Below are 14673 nucleotides of genomic sequence, written 5' to 3'. Positions count from 1 at the left end.
GACAGTAGATCTATCAGGTCTGTCATAATATAATAGAGACAGTAGATCTAGCTGATCTGTCATAATATAATAGAGACAGTATATCTCACGGGTCTGTCATAATATAATAGAGACAGTAGATCTAGCTGTTCTGTCATAATATAATAGAGACAGTAGATCTAGCTGGTCTGTCATACTATAATAGAGATAGTAGATCTAGCTGGTCTGCCATAATATAATAGAGACCTAGAGACAGTAGATCTAGTTGGTCTGTCATAATATAATAGAGACAGTAGATCTATCAGGTCTGTCATAATATAATAAAGAACTAGAGACAGTAGATCTAGCTGTTCTGTCATAATACAATAGAGACAGTAGATCTAGCTGGTCTGTCATAATATAATAGAGACAGTAGATCTAGCTGTTCTGTCATAATACAATAGAGACAGTAGATCTAGCTGGTCTGTCATAATATAACAGAGACAGTAGATCTAGCTGGTCTGTCATAATACAATAGAGACAGCAGATATAGCTGATCTGTCATAATATAATAGAGACAGTATATCTCACGGGTCTGTCATAATATAATAGAGACAGTACATCTAGCTGTTCTGTCATAATATAATAGAGACAGGAGATCTACCTGGTCTGTCATAATTTAACAGAGGCAGTAGATCTAGCTGGTTTGTCATAATATAATAGAGACAGTAGATCTAGCAGGTCTGTCATAATATAATAGAGACCTAGAGACAGTAGATCTAGCTGTTCTGTCATAATACAATAGAGACAGTAGATCTAGCTGGTCTGTCAAATATGATAGAGACAGTAGATCTAGCTGGTATGTCATAATATAATAGAGATAGTAGATCTAGCAGGTCTGTCATAACATAATAGCGACCTAGAGACAGTAGATCTAGCTGTTCTGTCATAATATAATAGAGACAGTAGATCTAGCTGGTCTGTCAAATATAATAGAGACAGTAGATCTAGCTGGTCTGTCATAATATAACAGATACAGCAGATATAGCTGGTCTGTCATAATATAATAGAGATAGTAGATCTAGCTGGTCTGCCATAATATAACAGAGACAGTAGATCTATCAGGTCTGTCATAATATAATAAAGAACTAGAGACAGTAGATCTAGCTGTTCTGTCATAATACAATAGAGACAGTAGATATAGCTGGTCTGTCATAATTTAATAGAGACAGCAGATCTTGCTGGTCTGTCATAATATAATAGAGACAGTAGATCTAGCTTGTCTGTCATAATATAATAGAGAAGGTAGATCTAGCTGGTCTGTCATATTAAAATAGAGACCTAGAGACAGTAGATCTAGCTGGTCTGTCATAATATAACAGAGACAGTAGATCTATCAGGTCTGTCATAATATAATAAAGAACTAGAGACAGTAGATCTAGCTGTTCTGTCATAATATAATAGAGACAGTAGATCTAGCTTGTCTGTCATAATATAATAGAGAAGGTAGATCTAGCTGGTCTGTCATATTAAAATAGAGACCTAGAGACAGTAGATCTAGCTGTTCTGTCATAATACAATAGAGACATTAGATCTAGCTGGTCTGTCATAATATAATAGAGACAGTAGATCTAGCTGGTCTCTCATAATACAACAGAGACAGCAGATATAGCTGGTCTGTTAAAATATAATAGAGAAAGTAGATCTAGCTGGTCTGTCATAATATAATAGAGACCAAGAGACAGTAGATCTAGCTGTTCTGTCATAATATAATAGAGATAGTAGATCTAGCTGGTCTGTCATAATTTAATAGAGACAGTATATCTAGCTGGTCTGTCATACTATAATAGAGAGAGTAGATCTAGCAGGTCTGTCATATTATAATAGAGACCAAGAGACAGTATATCTAGCTGTTCTGTCATAATATAAAGAGATAGTAGATCTAGCTGGTCTGTCATAATTTAATAGAGACAGTAGATCTAGCTGGTCTGTCATAATATAATAGAGACAGTAGATCTAGCTTGTCTGTCATAATACAATAGAGACAGCAGATATAGCTGGTCTGTCATAATATAATAGAGATAGTAGATTTAGCTAGTCTGTCATAATATAATAGAGACAGTATATCTCACTGGTCTGTCATAATATAATAGAGACAGTAGATCTAGCTGGTCTGTCATAATATAATAGAGACAGTTTATCTCACGGGTCTGTCATAATATAATAGAGACAGTAGATCTAGCTGGTCTGTCATAATTTAACAGAGGCAGTATATCTCGCTGGTCTGTCATAATATAATAGAGACAGTAGATCTAGCTGGTCTGTCATAATACAATAGAGACAGGAGATCTAGCTGGTCTCTCATAATTTAACAGAGGCAGTAGTTCTAGCTGGTCTGTCATAACATAATAGAGACAGTAGATCTAGCTGTTCTGTCATAATATAATAGAGACAGTAGATCTAGCTGGTCTGTCATAATATAATAGAGACAGTAGATCTAGCCTGTCTTTCATAATATAATAGAGACAGTATATCTAGCTGGTCTGTCATAGTATAACAGAGACAGTAGATCTAGCTGGTCTGTCATAATATAATAGAGACAGGAGATCTAGCTGGACTGTCATAATACAATAGAGACAGTAGATCTAGCTGGTCTGTCAAATATAATAGAGACAGTAGATCTAGCTGGTATGTCATAATATAATAGAGACAGTAGATCTAGCAGGTCTGTCATAATATAATAGCGACCTAGAGACAGTAGATCTAGCTGTTCTGTCATAATACAATAGAGACATTAGATCTAGCTGGTCTGTCATAATATAATAGAGACAGTAGATCTAGCTGGTCTCTCATAATACAACAGAGACAGCAGATATAGCTGGTCTGTTAAAATATAATAGAGAAAGTAGATCTAGCTGGTCTGTCATAATATAATAGAGACCTAGAGACTGTAGATCTAGCTGTTCTGTCATAATATAATAGAGATAGTAGATCTAGCTGGTCTGTCATAATTTAATAGAGACAGTAGATCTAGCTGGTCTGTCATACTATAATAGAGAGAGTAGATCTAGCAGGTCTGTCATATTATAATAGAGACCTAGAGACAGTAGATCTAGCTGTTCTGTCATAATATAATAGAGATAGTAGATCTAGCTGGTCTGTCATAATTTAATAGAGACAGTAGATCTAGCTGGTCTGTCATATTATAATAGAGACAGTAGATCTAGCTGGTCTGTCATAATATAACAGAGACAGTAGATCTAGCTTGTCTGTCATAATACAATAGAGACAGCAGATATAGCTGGTCTGTCATAATATAATAGAGATAGTAGATCTAGCTAGTCTGTCATAATATAATAGAGACGGTATATCTCACTGGTCTGTCATAATATAATAGAGACAGTAGATCTAGCTGGTCTGTCATAATATAATAGAGACAGTTTATCTCACGGGTCTGTCATAATATAATAGAGACAGTAGATCTAGCTGGTCTGTCATAATTTAACAGAGGCAGTATATCTCGCTGGTCTGTCATAATATAATAGCGACAGTAGATCTAGCTGGTCTGTCATAATACTATAGAGACAGGAGATCTAGCTGGTCTCTCATAATTTAACAGAGGCAGTAGTTCTAGCTGGTCTGTCATAACATAATAGAGACAGTAGATCTAGCTGTTCTGTCATAATATAATAGAGACAGTAGATCTAGCTGGTCTGTCATAATATAATAGAGACAGTAGATCTAGCTGGTCTTTCATAATATAATAGAGACAGTATATCTAGCTGGTCTGTCATAGAATAACAGAGACAGTAGATCTAGCTGGTCTGTCATAATATAATAGAGACAGGAGATCTAGCTGGACTGTCATAATACAATAGAGACAGTAGATCTAGCTGGTCTGTCAAATATAATAGAGACAGTAGATCTAGCTGGTATGTCATAATATAATAGAGACAGTAGATCTAGCAGGTCTGTCATAATATAATAGCGACCTAGAGACAGTAGATCTAGCTGTTCTGTCATAATACAATAGAGACATTAGATCTAGCTGGTCTGTCATAATATAATAGAGACAGTAGATCTAGCTGGTCTCTCATAATACAACAGAGACAGCAGATATAGCTGGTCTGTTAAAATATAATAGAGAAAGTAGATCTAGCTGGTCTGTCATAATATAATAGAGACCTAGAGACTGTAGATCTAGCTGTTCTGTCATAATATAATAGAGATAGTAGATCTAGCTGGTCTGTCATAATTTAATAGAGACAGTAGATCTAGCTGGTCTGTCATACTATAATAGAGAGAGTAGATCTAGCAGGTCTGTCATATTATAATAGAGACCTAGAGACAGTAGATCTAGCTGTTCTGTCATAATATAATAGAGATAGTAGATCTAGCTGGTCTGTCATAATTTAATAGAGACAGTAGATCTAGCTGGTCTGTCATATTATAATAGAGACAGTAGATCTAGCTGGTCTGTCATAATATAACAGAGACAGTAGATCTAGCTTGTCTGTCATAATACAATAGAGACAGCAGATATAGCTGGTCTGTCATAATATAATAGAGATAGTAGATCTAGCTAGTCTGTCATAATATAATAGAGACGGTATATCTCACTGGTCTGTCATAATATAATAGAGACAGTAGATCTAGCTGGTCTGTCATAATATAATAGAGACAGTTTATCTCACGGGTCTGTCATAATATAATAGAGACAGTAGATCTAGCTGGTCTGTCATAATTTAACAGAGGCAGTATATCTCGCTGGTCTGTCATAATATAATAGCGACAGTAGATCTAGCTGGTCTGTCATAATACAATAGAGACAGGAGATCTAGCTGGTCTCTCATAATTTAACAGAGGCAGTAGTTCTAGCTGGTCTGTCATAACATAATAGAGACAGTAGATCTAGCTGTTCTGTCATAATATAATAGAGACAGTAGATCTAGCTGGTCTGTCATAATATAATAGAGACAGTAGATCTAGCTGGTCTTTCATAATATAATAGAGACAGTATATCTAGCTGGTCTGTCATAGTATAACAGAGACAGTAGATCTAGCTGGTCTGTCATAATATAATAGAGACAGGAGATCTAGCTGGTCTGTCATAATACAATAGAGACAGTAGATCTAGCTGGTCATTCAAATATAATAGAGACAGTAGATCTAGCTGGTATGTCATAATATAATAGAGACAGTAGATCTAGCAGGTCTGTCATAATATAATAGCGACCTAGAGACAGTAGATCTAGCTGTTCTGTCATAATATAATAGAGACAGTAGATCTAACTGGTCTGTCAAATATAATAGAGACAGTAGATCTAGCTGGTCTGTCATAATATAACAGATACAGCAGATATAGCTGGTCTGTCATAATATAATAGAGATAGTAGATCTAGCTGGTCTGCCATAATATAATAGAGACCTAGAGACAGTAGATCTAGCTGGTCTGTCATAATATAATAGAGACAGTAGATCTATCAGGTCTGTCATAATATAATAAAGAACTAGAGACAGTAGATCTAGCTGTTCTGTCATAATACAATAGAGACAGTAGATCTAGCTGGTCTGTCATAATTTAATAGAGACAGCAGATCTTGTTTGTCTGTCATAATATAATAGAGACAGTAGATCTAGCTTGTCTGTCATAATATAATAGAGAAGGTAGATCTAGCTGGTCTGTCATATTAAAATAGAGACCTAGAGACAGTAGATCTAGCTGTTCTGTCATAATACAATAGAGACATTAGATCTAGCTGGTCTGTCATAATATAATAGAGACAGTAGATCTAGCTGGTCTCTCATAATACAACAGAGACAGCAGATATAGCTGGTCTGTTAAAATATAATAGAGAAAGTAGATCTAGCTGGTCTGTCATAATATAATAGAGACCTAGAGACAGTAGATCTAGCTGTTCTGTCATAATATAATAGAGATAGTAGATCTAGCTGGTCTGTCATAATTTAATAGAGACAGTTGCTCTAGATGGTCTGTCATACTATAATAGAGAGAGTAGATCTAGCAGGTCTGTCATATTATAATAGAGACCTAGAGACAGTAGATCTAGCTGTTCTGTCATAATATAATAGAGATAGTAGATCTAGCTGGTCTGTCATAATTTAATAGAGACAGTAGATCTAGCTGGTCTGTCATAATACAATAGAGACAGCAGATATAGCTGGTCTGTCATAATATAATAGAGATAGTAGATCTAGCTAGTCTGTCATAATATAATAGAGACAGTATATCTCACTGGTCTGTCATAATATAATAGAGACAGTAGATCTAGCTGGTCTGTCATAATATAATAGAGACAGTTTATCTCACGGGTCTGTCATAATATAATAGAGACAGTAGATCTAGCTGGTCTGTCATAATTTAACAGAGGCAGTATATCTCGCTGGTCTGTCATAATATAATAGAGACAGTAGATCTAGCTGGTCTGTCATAATACAATAGAGACAGGAGATCTAGCTGGTCTCTCATAATTTAACAGAGGCAGTAGTTCTAGCTGGTCTGTCATAACATAATAGAGACAGTAGATCTAGCTGTTCTGTCATAATATATAATAGAGAAAGTAGATCTAGCTGGTCTGTCATAATATAATAGAGACAGTAGATCTAGCTGGTCTTTCATAATATAATAGAGACAGTATATCTAGCTGGTCTGTCATAGTATAACAGAGACAGTAGATCTAGCTGGTCTGTCATAATATAATAGAGACAGGAGATCTAGCTGGTCTGTCATAATTTAATAGAGACAGCAGATCTAGCTGGTCTTTCATAATATAATAGAGATAGTAGATCTAGCTGGTCTGCCATAATATAATAGAGACCTAGAGACAGTAGATCTAGCTGGTCTGTCATAATATAATAGAGACAGTAGATCTATCAGGTCTGTCATAATATAATAAAGAACTAGAGACAGTAGATCTAGCTGTTCTGTCATAATACAATAGAGACAGTAGATCTAGCTGGTCTGTCATAATATAATAGAGACAGTAGATCTAGCTTGTCTGTCATAATATAATAGAGAAGGTAGATCTAGCTGGTCTGTCATATTAAAATAGAGACCTAGAGACAGTAGATCTAGCTGTTCTGTCATAATACAATAGAGACATTAGATCTAGCTGGTCTGTCATAATATAATAGAGACAGTAGATCTAGCTGGTCTCTCATAATACAACAGAGACAGCAGATATAGCTGGTCTGTTAAAATATAATAGAGAAAGTAGATCTAGCTGGTCTGTCATTATATAATATAGACCTAGAGACAGTAGATCTAGCTGTTCTGTCATAATATAATAGAGATAGTAGATCTAGCTGGTCTGTCATAATTTAATAGAGACAGTTGCTCTAGATGGTCTGTCATACTATAATAGAGAGAGTAGATCTAGCAGGTCTGTCATATTATAATAGAGACCTAGAGACAGTAGATCTAGCTGTTCTGTCATAATATAATAGAGATAGTAGATCTAGCTGGTCTGTCATAATTTAATAGAGACAGTAGATCTAGCTGGTCTGTCATAATATAATAGAGACAGTAGATCTAGCTGGTCTGTCATAATATAACAGAGACAGTAGATCTAGCTGGTCTGTCATAATACAATAGAGACAGCAGATATAGCTGGTCTGTCATAATATAATAGAGAAAGTAGATCTAGCTAGTCTGTCATAATATAATAGAGACAGTATATCTCACTGGTCTGTCATAATATAATAGAGACAGTAGATCTAGCTGGTCTGTCATAATATAATAGAGACAGTTTATCTCACGGGTCTGTCATAATATAATAGAGACAGTAGATCTAGCTGGTCTGTCATAATTTAACAGAGGCAGTATATCTCGCTGGTCTGTCATAATATAATAGAGACAGTAGATCTAGCTGGTCTGTCATAATACAATAGAGACAGGAGATCTAGCTGGTCTCTCATAATTTAACAGAGGCAGTAGTTCTAGCTGGTCTGTCATAACATAATAGAGACAGTAGATCTAGCTGTTCTGTCATAATATATAATAGAGAAAGTAGATCTAGCTGGTCTGTCATAATATAATAGAGACAGTAGATCTAGCTGGTCTTTCATAATATAATAGAGACAGTATATCTAGCTGGTCTGTCATAGTATAACAGAGACAGTAGATCTAGCTGGTCTGTCATAATATAATAGAGACAGGAGATCTAGCTGGTCTGTCATAATTTAATAGAGACAGCAGATCTAGCTGGTCTTTCATAATATAATAGAGACAGTATATCTAGCTGGTCTGTCATAGTATAACAGAGACAGTAGATCTAGCTGGTCTGTCATAATATAATAGAGACAGGAGATCTAGCTGTCTGTCATAATACAATAGAGACAGTAGATCTAGCTGGTCTGTCAAATATAATAGAGACAGTAGATCTAGCTGGTATGTCATAATATAATAGAGACAGTAGATCTAGCAGGTCTGTCATAATATAATAGCGACCTAGAGACAGTAGATCTAGCTGTTCTGTCATAATATAATAGAGACAGTAGATCTAGCTGGTCTGTCAAATATAATAGAGACAGTAGATCTAGCTGGTCTGTCATAATATAACAGATACAGCAGATATAGCTGGTCTGTCATAATATAATAGAGATAGTAGATCTAGCTGGTCTGCCATAATATAATAGAGACCTAGAGACAGTAGATCTAGCTGGTCTGTCATAATATAATAGAGACAGTAGATCTATCAGGTCTGTCATAATATAATAAAGAACTAGAGACAGTAGATCTAGCTGTTCTGTCATAATACAATAGAGACAGTAGATCTAGCTGGTCTGTCATAATTTAATAGAGACAGCAGATCTTGTTTGTCTGTCATAATATAATAGAGACAGTAGATCTAGCTTGTCTGTCATAATATAATAGAGAAGGTAGATCTAGCTGGTCTGTCATATTAAAATGGAGACCTAGAGACAGTAGATCTAGCTGTTCCGTCATAATACAATAGAGACATTAGATCTAGCTGGTCTGTCATAATATAATAGAGACAGTAGATCTAGCTGGTCTCTCATAATACAACAGAGACAGCAGATATAGCTGGTCTGTTAAAATATAATAGAGAAAGTAGATCTAGCTGGTCTGTCATAATATAATAGAGACCTAGAGACAGTAGATCTAGCTGTTCTGTCATAATATAATAGAGATAGTAGATCTAGCTGGTCTGTCATAATTTAATAGAGACCGTTGCTCTAGATGGTCTGTCATACTATAATAGAGAGAGTAGATCTAGCAGGTCTGTCATATTATAATAGAGACCTAGAGACAGTAGATCTAGCTGTTCTGTCATAATATAATAGAGATAGTAGATCTAGCTGGTCTGTCATAATTTAATAGAGACAGTAGATCTAGCTGGTCTGTCATAATATAATAGAGACAGTAGATCTAGCTGGTCTGTCATAATATAACAGAGACAGTAGATCTAGCTGGTCTGTCATAATACAATAGAGACAGCAGATATAGCTGGTCTGTCATAATATAATAGAGATAGTAGATCTAGCTAGTCTGTCATAATATAATAGAGACAGTATATCTCACTGGTCTGTCATAATATAATAGAGACAGTAGATCTAGCTGGTCTGTCATAATATAATAGAGACAGTTTATCTCACGGGTCTGTCATAATATAATAGAGACAGTAGATGTAGCTGGTCTGTCATAATTTAACAGAGGCAGTATATCTCGCTGGTCTGTCATAATATAATAGAGACAGTAGATCTAGCTGGTCTGTCATAATACAATAGAGACAGGAGATCTAGCTGGTCTCTCATAATTTAACAGAGGCAGTAGTTCTAGCTGGTCTGTCATAACATAATAGAGACAGTAGATCTAGCTGTTCTGTCATAATATATAATAGAGAAAGTAGATCTAGCTGGTCTGTCATAATATAATAGAGACAGTAGATCTAGCTGGTCTTTCATAATATAATAGAGACAGTATATCTAGCTGGTCTGTCATAGTATAACAGAGACAGTAGATCTAGCTGGTCTGTCATAATATAATAGAGACAGGAGATCTAGCTGGTCTGTCATAATTTAATAGAGACAGCAGATCTAGCTGGTCTGTCATAATATAATAGAGACAGTAGATCTAGCTGGTCTGTCATAATATAATAGAGACCGTAGATCTAGCTGGTCTGTCGTAATATAATAGAGACAGGAGATATAGCTGGTCTGTCATAATATAATAGAGACAGCAGATCTAGCTGGTCTGTCATAATAATATAGAGACAGTAGATCTAGCTGTTCTGTCATAATACAATAGAGACAGTAGATCTAGCTGGTCTGTCATAATATAACAGAGACAGTAGATCTAGCTGGTCTGTCATAATACAATAGAGACAGCCGATATAGCTGATCTGTCATAATGTAATAGAGACAGTATATCTCACGGGTCTGTCATAATATAATAGAGACAGTAGATCTAGCTGTTCTGTCATAATATAATAGAGACAGGATATCTAGCTGGTCTCTCATAATTTAACAGAGGCAGTAGTTCTAGCTGGTCTGTCATAACATAATTGAGACAGTAGATCTAGCTGTTCTGTCATAATATAATAGAGACAGTAGATCTAGCTGGTCTGTCATAATATAATAGAGACAGTAGATCTAGCTGGTCTGTCATAATATAATAGAGACAGTAGATCTAGCTGGTCTGTCATAATATAATAGAGACCGTAGATCTAGCAGGTCTGTCGTAATATAATAGAGACAGGAGATATAGCTGGTCTGTCATAATATAATAGAGACAGTACATCTAGCTGGTCTGTCATAATTTAATAGAGACAGCAGATCTAGCTGGTCTGTCATAATATTATAGAGACAGTAGATCTAGCTGTTCTGTCATAATACAATAGAGACAGTAGATCTAGCTGGTCTGTCATAATATAACAGAGACAATAGATCTAGCTGGTCTGTCATAATACAATAGAGACAGCAGATATAGCTGATCTGTCATAATGTAATAGAGACAGTATATCTCACGGGTCTGTCATAATATAATAGAGACAGTAGATCTAGCTGTTCTGTCATAATATAATAGAGACAGGAGATCTAGCTGGTCTGTCATAATTTAACAGAGACCTAGAGACAGTAGATCTAGCTGTTCTGTCATAATACAATAGAGACAGTAGATCTAGCTGTTCTGTCATAATATAATAGAGACAGGAGATCTAGCTGGTCTGTCATAATATAATAGAGACCTAGAGACAGTAGATCTAGATGTTCTGTCATAATACAATAGAGACAGTAGATCTAGATGGTCTGTCAAATATAATAGAGACAGTAGATCTTTTAATTTTTTAAACTTTTATTTAACCAGGCAAGTCAGTTAAGAACAAATTCTTATTTTCAATGATGGCCTAGGAACAGTGGGTTAACTGCCTGTTCAGTGGCAGAACGACACCTCGTCAGCTCGGGGGTTTGAACTTGCAACCTTCCAGTTCCTAGTCCAAGTCTCTAACCACTAGGCTACCCTGCCGCCCCATCTAGCTGGTCTGTCATAAAATAATAGAGACAGTAGATCTAGCAGGTCTGTCATAATATAATAGAGACAGTAGATCTAGCTGGTCTGTCAAATATAATAGAGACAGTAGATCTAGATGGTCTGTCATAATATAACAGATACAGCAGATATGGCTGGTCTGTCATAATATAATAGAGATAGTAGATCTAGCTGGTCTGCCATAATATAATAGAGACCTAGAGACAGTAGATCAAGCTTGTCTGTCATAATATAATAGAGACAGTAGATCTATCAGGTCTGTCATAATATAATAAAGAACTAGAGACAGTAGATCTAGCTGTTCTGTCATAATACAATAGAGACAGTAGATCTAGCAAGTCTGTCATAATTTAATAGTGACAGCAGATCTTGCTGGTCTGTCATAATATAATAGAGACAGTAGATCTAGCTGGTCTGTCATAATATAATAGAGAAGGTAGATCTAGCTGGTCTGTCATATTATAATAGAGACCTAGAGACAGTAGATCTAGCTGTTCTGTCATAATACAATAGAGACATTAGATCTAGCTGGTCTGTCATAATATAATAGAGAACTAGAGACAGTAGATCTAGCTGTTCTGTCATAATATAATAGAGACAGTAGATCTAGCTGGTCTGTCATAATATAACAGATACAGCAGATGTAGCTGGTCTGTCATAATATAATAGAGATAGTAGATCTAGCTGGTCTGTCATATTATAATAGAGACCTAGAGACAGTAGATCTAGCTGTTCTGTCATAATACAATAGAGACATTAGATCTAGCTGGTCTTTCATAACATAATAGAGACAGTATATCTAGCTGGTCTGTCATAGTATAACAGAGACAGTAGATCTAGCTGTTCTGTCATAATAGAATAGAGACAGTTTAACTCGCTGGTCTGTCATAATATAATAGAGACAGTAGATCTAGCTGTTCTGTCATAATAGAATAGAGACAGAATATCTCACTGTTCTGTCATAATATAATAGAGACAGTAGATCTAGCTGGTCTGTCATAATTTAATAGAGACAGCAGATCTTGCTGGTCTGTCATAATATAATAGAGAGAGTAGATCTAGCTGGTCTGTCATAATATAATAGAGAAGGTAGATCTAGCTGGTCTGTCATATTATAATATTGACCTAGAGACAGTAGATCTAGCTGTTCTGTCATAATACAATAGAGACATTAGATCTAGCTGGTCTGTCATAATATAATAGAGATAGTAGATCTAGCTGGTCTGTCATAATATAATAGAGACAGCCGATCTAGCTGGTCTGTCATGATATAATAGAAACAGTAGATCTAGCTGTTCTGTCATAATATAATAGAGACAGTATATCGAGCTGGTCTGTCATAGTATAATAGAGACAGTAGATCTAGCTGGTCTGTCATAATATAATAGAGACAGTAAATCTAGCTGGTCTGTCATAATATAATAGAGACAGTAGATCTAGCTGGTCTGTCATAATATAATAGAGAGAGAGTAGATCTAGCTGGTCTGTCATAATATAATAGAGACAGCAGATCTAGCTGGTCTGTCATAATTTAATAGAGACAGCAGATCTATCTGGTCTGTCATAATATAATAGAGACAGTAGATCTAGCTGTTCTGTCATAATAGAATAGAGACAGTATATCTCGCTGGTCTGTCATAATATAATAGAGACAGTAGATCTAGCTGGTCTGTCATAATATAATACAGACAGTATATCTAGCTGGTCTGTCATAATATAATAGAGGCAGTAGATCTAGCAGGTCTGTCATAATATAATAGAGACAGTAGATCTAGCAGGTCTGTCATAATATAATAGAGACCTAGAGACAGTAGATCTAGCTGTTCTGTCACAATACAATAGAGACAGTAGATCTAGCTGGTCTGTCATAATTTAATAGAGGCAGTAGACCTAGCTGGTCTGTCATAATATAACAGAGACAGTAGATCTAGTTGGTCTGTCATGATATAATAGAGACAGTAGATCTAGCAGGTCTGTCATATTATAATAGAGACCTAGAGACAGTAGATCTAGCTGTTCTGCCATAATACAATAGAAACAGTAGATCTAGCTGGTCTGTCATTATATAATAGAGACAGTAGATCTAGCTGGTCTGTCATAATATAACAGAGACAGTAGATCTAGCAGGTCTGTCATAATATAATAGAGACCTAGAGACAGTAGATCTGGCTGTTCTGTCATAATATAATAGAGACAGTAGATCTAGCTGGTCTGTCATAATATAATAGAGACAGCAGATCTATCTGGTCTGTCATAATATAATAGAGACCTAGAGACAGTAGATCTAGCTGTTCTGTCATAATATAATAGAGACAGTAGATCTAGCTGGTCTGTCAAATATAATAGAGACAGTAGATCTAGCTGGTCTGTCATAATATAACAGATACAGCAGATATAGCTGGTCTGTCATAATATAATAGAGATAGTAGATCTAGCTGGTCTGCCATAATATAATAGAGACCTAGAGACAGTAGATCTAGCTGTTCTGTCATAATACAATAGAGCCAGTAGATCTAGGTGGTCTGTCATGATTTAATAGAGACAGCAGATCTTGCTGGTCTGTCATAATATAAAAGAGACAGTAGATCTAGCTGGTCTGTCATAATATAATAGAGAAGGTAGATCTAGCTGGTCTGTCATAATACAATAGAGACAGTAGATCTAGCTGGTCTGTCATAATATAACAGAGACAGTAGATCTAGCTGTTCTGTCATAATAGAATAGAGACAGTATATCTCGCTGGTCTGTCATAATATAATAGAGACAGTAGATCTAGCTGTTCTGTCATAATAGAATAGAGACAGAATATCTCGCTGTTCTGTCATAATATAATAGAGACAGTAGATCTAGCTGGTCTGTCATAATTTAATATAGACAGCAGATCTTGCTGGTCTGTCATAATATAATAGAGAGAGTAGATCTAGCTGGTCTGTCATAATATAATAGAGAAGGTAGATCTAGCTGGTCTGTCATATTATAATATTGACCTAGAGACAGTAGATCTAGCTGTTCTGTCATAATACAATAGAGACATTAGATCTAGCTGGTCTGTCATAATATAATAGAGATAGTAGATCTAGCTGGTCTGTCATAATATAATAGAGACAGCCGATCTAGCTGGTCTGTCATAATATAATAGAAACAGTAGATCTAGCTGTTCTGTCATAATATAATAGAGACAGTAT

This window comes from Oncorhynchus mykiss, chromosome 29 (assembly GCF_057628025.1).
Source record: "Oncorhynchus mykiss isolate SJ-2025 chromosome 29, ASM5762802v1, whole genome shotgun sequence".
NCBI lineage: Eukaryota > Metazoa > Chordata > Actinopteri > Salmoniformes > Salmonidae > Oncorhynchus > Oncorhynchus mykiss.
The sequence above is the reverse complement of the archived record's forward strand: the minus strand, read 5'-3'. Positions refer to the sequence as shown.